Genomic DNA, 8,795 nt, shown 5'->3' on the forward strand with positions numbered 1-8,795 from the left:
GAAGAAAAGTAAAAAGGAATTCCTAGATCTGTTGTTTTGCCATTTAGAATGGCAAAGAATAAAATCACATCACTCTTATAATTCTTAAAAAATGCAAGGGAAACTGTTGGTCCCTATCATGTTCCCACAAAACCAGTGAATTCTGAAGGATAATAGACCAGCAGAAATTCTAAGTAGCAGACATGGAGCATGAAAGAGAAAGACCATGAATGGAAAGGGTGAACGAGAGAAGTACAATAATACTGAAAGTACATAACAGATAAACAAGTGCTGTATGAGAATATTGATACTGCTATCTTTAGACTTTACATGTACATTTGAAAGTATTTGATGTATGATAACCAATCAACATAAAATATAAAATGATTTTGATAAAAAATAAAAATGATGAGTCCCTGCCTGGTTTTAGGATGAGGGTTATGATGGCTTCATAGAATGTGTTCGGTAGTGAACTTTCTCTTTCAATTTCATTGAACAGTTGGAGGAGTATTGGTGTGAGCTCTGCTTTGAAGGCCTTGTAGAATTCTGCTGTAAAACCATCTGGTCCTAGACTTTTCTTAGATGAGAGGTCTCTTATTGCTGTTTCTATTTTCAATGCTTGATATGGGCCTGGAAAGACTTGGAAAAAATTATATTAAGTGAAGTAAGCCAAGCCCAAAGAAACATAGGACCCATGGTTTCCCTCATTTGCAATAGTTAGTATATGTAATGTATAAGTCAAGCAGAAAAGGTCAGATAAGGTGATGTTAGGAAAATGAACCCTAAGATATGTATTTAAATGTTTTTTTTTCTTTCATACATTTGTTTCTAACTCATTTATATGATTATTTCTTTGTTGCTTTGTATGTCCCTCCCCCACAGTATAACCCATGCTTTCACTGTATTTGATGTTGGTATAATTTGTGGAGGGGAAGGGGAAAAACAAGTCATTTAAATAAGGATACAGGTGGACCCATTGCAACAATGAGAAGTACAAGTTGTCATGTTGAAAACGAACTTTACAACTTTGATGGGGGGGGTGGGGGGGAGGATTCGATGGGGGGGAGGCTTGGAAGGGATGGGAAGGGGAAATAAAGGAGGAGGCTACAATGCTTGATAAGAAATGTACTCATTATCTTGCCCATGTAACTGTAACCCCTCTGTACAGTTTTTTCACAATAAAAAAATAAAAAATAAATGAAAATAAAAATGACTCAGAAGAAATTATAAGTGCAAATACAATCTTCCCAGAAGAAATCTCTCAGAGACTTTGAGAAATCTCTCATGATTTTGAAGAGGATAAAGTGGCTGAAGTTAGTATAAATTTAGAAGTATGACAATTCACAAAAATATAAAAAGATATTCATATATTTCATTATATAACTCAAAGCAGAAAGCAAATGTTGTTTAGATGATTTTTTAAAACACAGTCTTTCAGGAGCTGGGAAGGTGGCTCAATGGTAGAGTGTTTGTCTTGCATGCATGAGGCCCTGGGTTTGGTTCCTCAGCACTACAGAAGTAGAAAAAGATGAAGGCTCAAATGGTAGTGCTAGCCTTGAGCTGAGGGACAGCACCCAGACCCCAGAATTCATGCCCCATGACCAACAAAATAAAAATCAACAAAACAATGCTGGGTGCCGGTGGCTCGACTGTAATCCTAGCTATGCAGGAGGCTGAGTTCTGAGAATCACAGTTGAAAGCCAGTCCGGGCAGGAAAGTCCGTGAGACTTTATCTCTAATAAACCACTAGAAAACCAGAAGTGGTGCCATGGCTCAAGGTCTAGAGTGCCACCCTAGAGCTGAAGAGTGCAGGGACAGCACTCCGGCCCAGAGTTAAAGCCTCACGACTGACAAAAACAAAAAACACAAAAACAGTCTCTCACTTTTGTGGTCTCAACTCTGTAATACCGCCGCTTCCGACGAGGGCTAAGATTTTGGGTGTGGACATTTATCATCCCTCCTGATTCAGACTGTACTTGATGATTTATTTAATAAATATTTTGTTCTTAATTTTCTTCTTTGTAAACTCACATGCACCTATAAAAAATCTTTGGCCATCCCAGTAAGCTTCTCAAAGTACCTCCTGATGACGACTTATAAAAAGTTGTATTATATTACAAAAAGGGAAACAATGCAACAAATAAAGAAAACCAAAAGTTAAATATTAATGATTAATAAAATAAAAAACCAAACAATTACCAGTGTACTATTTTCTCATATTCCTGTGCATTTAAAACTGGCTAAGATTATGATGTTCAAAAAGAGGATTTTGTTTTGGTTTTTATTTTGGGTCCAGTCGTGGGCCTGAACTCTGAGCCTGGGCGCTGCCCCTCAGCTCTTCAGCTCAAGGCTAGCGCTCTACCACTTGAGCCACATCACCACTTCCGGCTTGTTGTTTGCTTATGGGTGCTGAGGAATCGAACCCAGGGCCTCAAGCATGCAAGGCAAGCGCTTTACCACTGAGCCACCTTCCCAGCCCCTCAAAAAGAGTTTTATAGGCTATGAGTAGTCTTTAAAATTACCACTAAGATTACTTTTTATGGCTCATCTCATCATTTATATATGGCTTATATCATCATTTGTTCCTCACTAACATGTTAAGTAAGGAAGCCCTAAAAATTTAAAGAAACTATATGGTTAACAAAGTCTTAACTCTTCACTCTGCTTCTTTACTCAAAGACTTTGCAATTTCTTATTGGTAATGTTTGTATAAACTCTGAAAGGTACATAATTAGTACCATATGTCTGCTACCATAAGCCTTAAATACTTTATAGAAAAGTTTATGACCAGCCAAACAGTCCTAATTTTGGCATATATATGCAAATTCCCAAAATTAAATACATTTAAAACTTAACAAACCTTAACACTTGCTGCAGTGTTCATTATGACAGGTGCCTTGTATAGAATAAATGAATTTCTCCTCTTATACATCTCTTGAACAACAAATATCTGGAATTATTTTGTTTTTGACATGCCAATCTTGACTTTATTCTTAAATGTGTGCTTATGTAAGAAATACATGGTTTTAACAGTTTGTTGTATTGCTAAAAAAGAAGAAGAAGAAGAAGAAGAAGAAGAAGAAGAAGAAGAAGAAGAAGAAGAAGAAGAAGAAGAAGAAGAAGAAGAAGAAGAAGAAGAAGAAGAAGAAGAAGAAATACATGGTTCTAAAATTTCACAAGAATTCTTTTGAACTTACTTTTTTTTTGAATTGTCTAGTTTAAGAAAATCAATTACACTTTATATATAAAAAATGTTCTGTGCTCAATTAGGCAGCAAATACGCTAAAATTGGAACAATACAGAGAAGATTAGCATGGCCCCTGAGCAAGGTTGACATGCAAATTAGTGAAATGTTCCATATTTTTGCAACAACAGATGCTGGAGAGTATGTGGCCACAGGGAACTCTACTGCATTCTTGGTGGGTATGTAAACTTGTTCAACCACTTTGGAAAGCAGTATGGAGGCTCTTCAAAAGACTCCATATAAAGCTTTCCTATGACCCAGCAATCCCACTTTTGGGCATTTACCCAAATGATCACAAACAAGACCATACTAAAACTACCAGCACAGCTATGTTTACTGCAGCATTATTTACAATAGCTGATATAGAGCCAACCCTGATGCCCCTCAGTAGATGAATGGATCAAGAAAATATGGGTGTACATACACAACAGAATTCTATGCCTCCATCAGAAAGAATGGTATCACCCAATTTGTTAGGAATTGGAAAGTCTTGGAAAAATTTTATTAAGTGAAGTAAGCCAAGTCCAAAGAAACATAGGTCCCGTGGTTTCCCTTATTTTCAATAACTAATATATGTCTGGGATAAGCAGAATAATTCAAAAGCTATGTGCATATGAGCAGATAAGATGATATTAAGGGAAATGAACCCAAAGACAGGGACACAAGTATGTTTTTTCTTTCTTGTTATTGTTTCTAATGTACTTATGATGTGCAATATGATTTTTTTTGTTTCTGTATATGTTCCTCCCGCACGCTATAACCCCTGTTTTCATTGTATTTGAAGTTGGTACACCTACATCCTGTGTATACGTTTCTCTAATTTGACGAGGAGAAGGGAAATACAAAATGGTTAAATAGGGATACAGGTTAACCCATTGTATCAATGAGATGCACAAGACACTCTGCTGAAAAATGAACTTTACAATTTAGGCAGGGGAAGGGGGAAGGGGAGCGTATTTGTGGAGGTGGGAGGGAAGGGATGGTGGGAAGAGGGAACAATGCTTGTTAGGAAATGTACTCATTATTTGCTCTCATAAATGAGACACCTCTGTACAGTTTTTTTATAATAAAAATCATATGAAAATGTTCTTATGTCGTGGTAGTGTAAAAATATCAGGGACAGAATAATGAAGGAATGTTGTAGACTGAGGTGAAGTCCATATGAAAATGTGCAAAACTGATAAAACGTAAAAGTATCAGAGCAGTATATTGTGTTTTACATCATTTAGGTTACATTGAAAAAATATGGAAGACCTAGAAGAATGAATTTTCTTTTTGATATCCTATCATAATTCCTTAGCAGGATGAACTCTTTCCTCATTGTTGTAAAGGCATCATCAGATGAGAGGAACTGAATTTTTTTGTTGGCTTCCTTACATTTATTTGTCAGTTTGAAATCTGAACTACTAGTTTATGTCTGAGACAAGAAGAAAAGGTCAGATAAGTTGATGCTAGGTGATATGAACCCCAAGATAAGTAGTCAAACGTTGTTTTTTCTTTCTTGCAATTGTATCTAACATATTTATAAGATCATTTCTTTGTTGCTTTGTATGTCCCTCCCCCATGGTATAATCCCTGCTTTCATTGTATTTGATGTTGGTATAATTTGTGGAGGGGAAGGGCAAAAACAAACTGTTTAAATAGTGATATAGGTGGACCCATTACAACAATGAGATGGACAAATTGTTATGTTGAAAAACGAACTTTACAACTTTGGCAGGATGGCGGGGGGCGGGGGGCAGTTGAGGGATGGGAAGAGGAAACAAAGGAGGTAGCAGCAATGCTTGATAAGAAATGTACTAATTGCCTTGCCAATGTAATTGTAACCCCTCTGTACAGTATTTTCACAATAAATTTTTTTTAAAAAAAGAACCTAAGGGAAATTAGACACACAGGCTTTGGAAAGTGTAAAGTCGGCTCCTGGATGGCAAGCAGACTCCACCCTCCTTGCAGCAAATTTTCTACCCAGTACTTGCGTTATCTAGGCATGCAGCAAATTTTCTACCCAGTACTTGCGTTATCTAGGCAACTGGCACACATGGAAGAGGTCACATCTGCATCTGCTGAGGTCACATCTGAATTTGATGTGGCCACAACTTTCTCCGCCCATACCTTAGATAAGGCCTAGCCCAGGCCCAGATGCCCTTTCTCTGCTCTTTTCTAGCTCTTTCTCAGCTCTTTCCTTCTCTTCTCTTTCCCAGGTCTCTTCTATTTCCTAGCTCTCTCTTTCCCACCTTTCCCAGGTGCTCTCTTTTCTAGCTATTTTCTCTCTTATTCCCAGCTCTTCAAGCTCTCTTTCCCAGTCCTTTCCCCACCACGCTGAGGACCAAGATGGCCTGGTGTCAGCCGGAATGATGAATAAACCTACCCCTTACCTGAACACCACGTACATACTGCTGTACTTCCTTAGCTACCTCTTTTTAAAATCCTAACAGAAAGTGACCATTTAGGATGAATGATATTTGATTTTACAATCAGAAAAATATTTTAAAAATTATATAGATATAAAATACTCCAAAAGATTTATTCTATGAATCTACCCCTTAGAACAAATGATAAGAAGGTGGTTAATGTATTTTAGGATAATATATATATATTCACATACCTATTTATGTTCACATAAATTTCACTTAAACAACAATCAAATGACTATATTTCTACCTTCTAGTTGGAATATACTTAAATCTCTAAAAATGACTATGATGCTGCTATAAAGAGCAATTTCCCAATTGTCCTCCATAGAGGGCATCCACAACGTATTTTGTGATAGGGCCAAAGCCTGAGTCAAGAAACTTCCCAATGGTGTCCAGTGGGTAAACTGTTTTGATTTGGTTTAAAGAAAACAAAAAAGAAACATTATTAATACCTTGCTCTTTTGTGAGGTGGAGACCATCTATGAGAGAGAGTTCCTACCTTGCTCTTCAAAACAGTTGTAATGAAAAAGGAAGGGACAAGACTGTGAACTTACGATGCACAGACTTGAGTGTCATGCACTGAGAGTCAAGGCGGCCCATTAGTCGAGAAACAAGGAGTTGCAAGTCTAACCCACAAGACACGGCAACATCAGGCAGGCCATAGGCAGTGACAGTGAATTTGTAGCCCTATTCATTATTACTGCTGTCAGAATGAAAGAGGACCATCTTAAACGTCACGTTCTAGAGACAAACAAAAGTCATGTGGTCAACAAGATGGAAGGAGGCAACAACTCAGCAGTGAAGTATGTTCTTTGTGACTCAAAAAAAATCTTAAAAGCAGTCTCCATTTCTACAAGTTCAAAATTATTAAGGGAGAAATGTACAGAGATGATACCAAAACACAAAACTCACAACTACAGGTAGAAAGCAGAATTAGTAGAAAACTGCTGTTCAGCTTTCTAAAACTCAAGTGACTATCTGCTCAACCAGTGATCACTGGCTCAGTTCTTTGTTCTCAACCAAGACCCTTGATAGGAGAGAGAAGTAAACAGTCTGAAGCAGGCTGCAGCCCAGATATTAAACAGATCTGTCAACTGGGCTCCTAGCTTTCACCATGGTTCAAGTCTTTCTCTTGGATCCACTGGCCCTTCTGAACTCAGAAATTAACAGCTCTTTAATTTACTCTGGACAACCCTGGGTATTAGCCAATTTCCTATGAAGAGCCAGATAGTTAAATTTTTAGCTTTTGTGGGCTACATAATCTCTACTGCAACTGTTCCTCTCTACAAGTAGAGTATCAAAGCAACTGTCAGAAATATGTGTGTGGTTACATTCTAGAAATGTGACTGTATTAAGGTTTGTACTTAGAGCTTTGAGTCTTTTTCAGCTATTTTGCTCATGGCTGTCATTCTACCATTCAAGCCATGTCTCCACTCTGGTTTTTTGCTGGTTGAGATGGGGCTCTCAGATTTGTCTACCTAGGCTAGCTTTAAATCTTATTCCTCAAATATCAACCTGTTGAGTAGCTAGGATTTTGAACAATATGAACATGAGCCACCAGAGCCTAGCTAGTCCTTTCCAAACACCATACCTTTATTGCTCTAAAATTGGAAAAAGGACAAGAATTGCTACAGACATACTTATTTACCTTGTTTGGGAAATATGACTTACCTTTGGCCACTTATAAGTACCAACTTTTGTGCCAAAGTGTGTCTTCCCACCTCTAGAGTCTGTAAATTCCAGATAATCATACCTGTGAAGGCATAATCTCTATTATATTCTTTCTCTTGTTTTTGATCCACTATTGCTTGGAAGAAAAAACGTGAGTCTTAGCACTTTTCGGTTTCACACATCTCATCAAATTCCACTTAAAAATAGGTTGCCCCTGGGCTAACAAAAACAGATACTTCATGGCAGTTTTTTCATATTTATGGGCAGATTTTTTGGTCCATGTATGTAGTACCACAGGCTGTTCCTGCTGCCAGGTCTCAACATCCAGCTAGGCAGACAAATGAGTAAGAGAAAATTCCAGATATTACTACACAACCAACTGTCACAATAGACTATCAGTGCTGTAGATCACAGGCTTTGACAGCCCTGATGAAATTTTACACAGGCTAATCTGATTTCCTGTCTATGCAGAGATCAATAGACATCTATCACTCAGCAGAAATGCATTAGGATTATACTTTAGGGACTCATGCTTTTATCTTTTAGCGGTGACAGAACTATTTTTAAAAATAAGTACTGGTATGAATTCCACTGGAGAAAAACACTGAATTAAAAGATTAAGAGCTCACATTTTTACTTAGGACCTTGGCATGTCTAAGACCACTCTTTTTTTCCTCTTAAATATAAAGAAAGTTTTCTTTTTAGCTCATGATTCTAATCCTAGTTACCCAGGAGGATGAGATCTGAGGATTGCAGTTTGAAGTCAGCTTTGTCAGGAAAGTCTTATCTGTAATTAAAAGCCAGAAATTGCTCAAGTGGTAGAATGCTAGTCTTGAGAAAAAGGAGCTAAGGGATAGTGCCCAGAACCAGAATTCAACCCCCAATATTGGCAAAAAAAAAAAAAACCCGATTAGGATTGGATGCTTTGGCTCAAGTGGTAGAGCATTGGCTTTGAGCTGAAGAGCTCAGGAACAGTGCCCAGGCTCAGTTTAAGCCCGACAACCAACAAAAACATCAGGGTTGGAGGCATGGTTTAGTTGGTTGGTAGAGCACTACCCAATGAGCCAAAGCAACAGGTACTAAGTTTGAGTTCCAGTCTTACACCAAAAAACAAAATGAGAAATAAAAAAGATCTGCTAAATGTATATGCCCTTTCTACTACCATCAGGAAGTTATGAAACTCAAAAAGACTGTGAACAAATGTTATATAATAAAAATTAAGTATGGGAGATAATTCTTTTAAACACTAAACCTTCTTATTTTTCTTTCCATGTATATTTTCTCTTTTAGACTTCATTTTGTGTGTGTGTGTGCCTGTCATGGGGCTTGAACTCAGGGTCTTGGTGCTCTCCCTGAGCTTTTTCATTCAAGACTAGCACTCCACCACTTGAGCCACAGCTCAAGCCTACCCCTCCTCATCTGCCCCCCTCCACCAACTAGTTATTTGGAAATAAGAGTCTCACAGGCTTTCCTACCTACACTGGCTT

At 37.8% G+C, this 8,795-nt stretch overlaps 1 non-coding gene across 1 annotated transcript; it reads left to right on the forward strand.

The window, feature by feature from the left end:
- The first annotated feature begins 3,237 nt into the window (after nucleotides 1–3,237).
- LOC138828941 (U6 spliceosomal RNA) lies at nucleotides 3,238–3,344 on the forward strand. Its single transcript, XR_011372435.1, has one exon. It is a non-coding gene; the product is annotated as a U6 spliceosomal RNA (small nuclear RNA).
- Nucleotides 3,345–8,795: the final 5,451 nt, after the last annotated feature.

This window comes from Dipodomys merriami, unplaced genomic scaffold, assembly GCF_024711535.1.
Source record: "Dipodomys merriami isolate MVZ:Mamm:240054 unplaced genomic scaffold, mDipMer1.0.p SCAF_1689, whole genome shotgun sequence".
NCBI lineage: Eukaryota > Metazoa > Chordata > Mammalia > Rodentia > Heteromyidae > Dipodomys > Dipodomys merriami.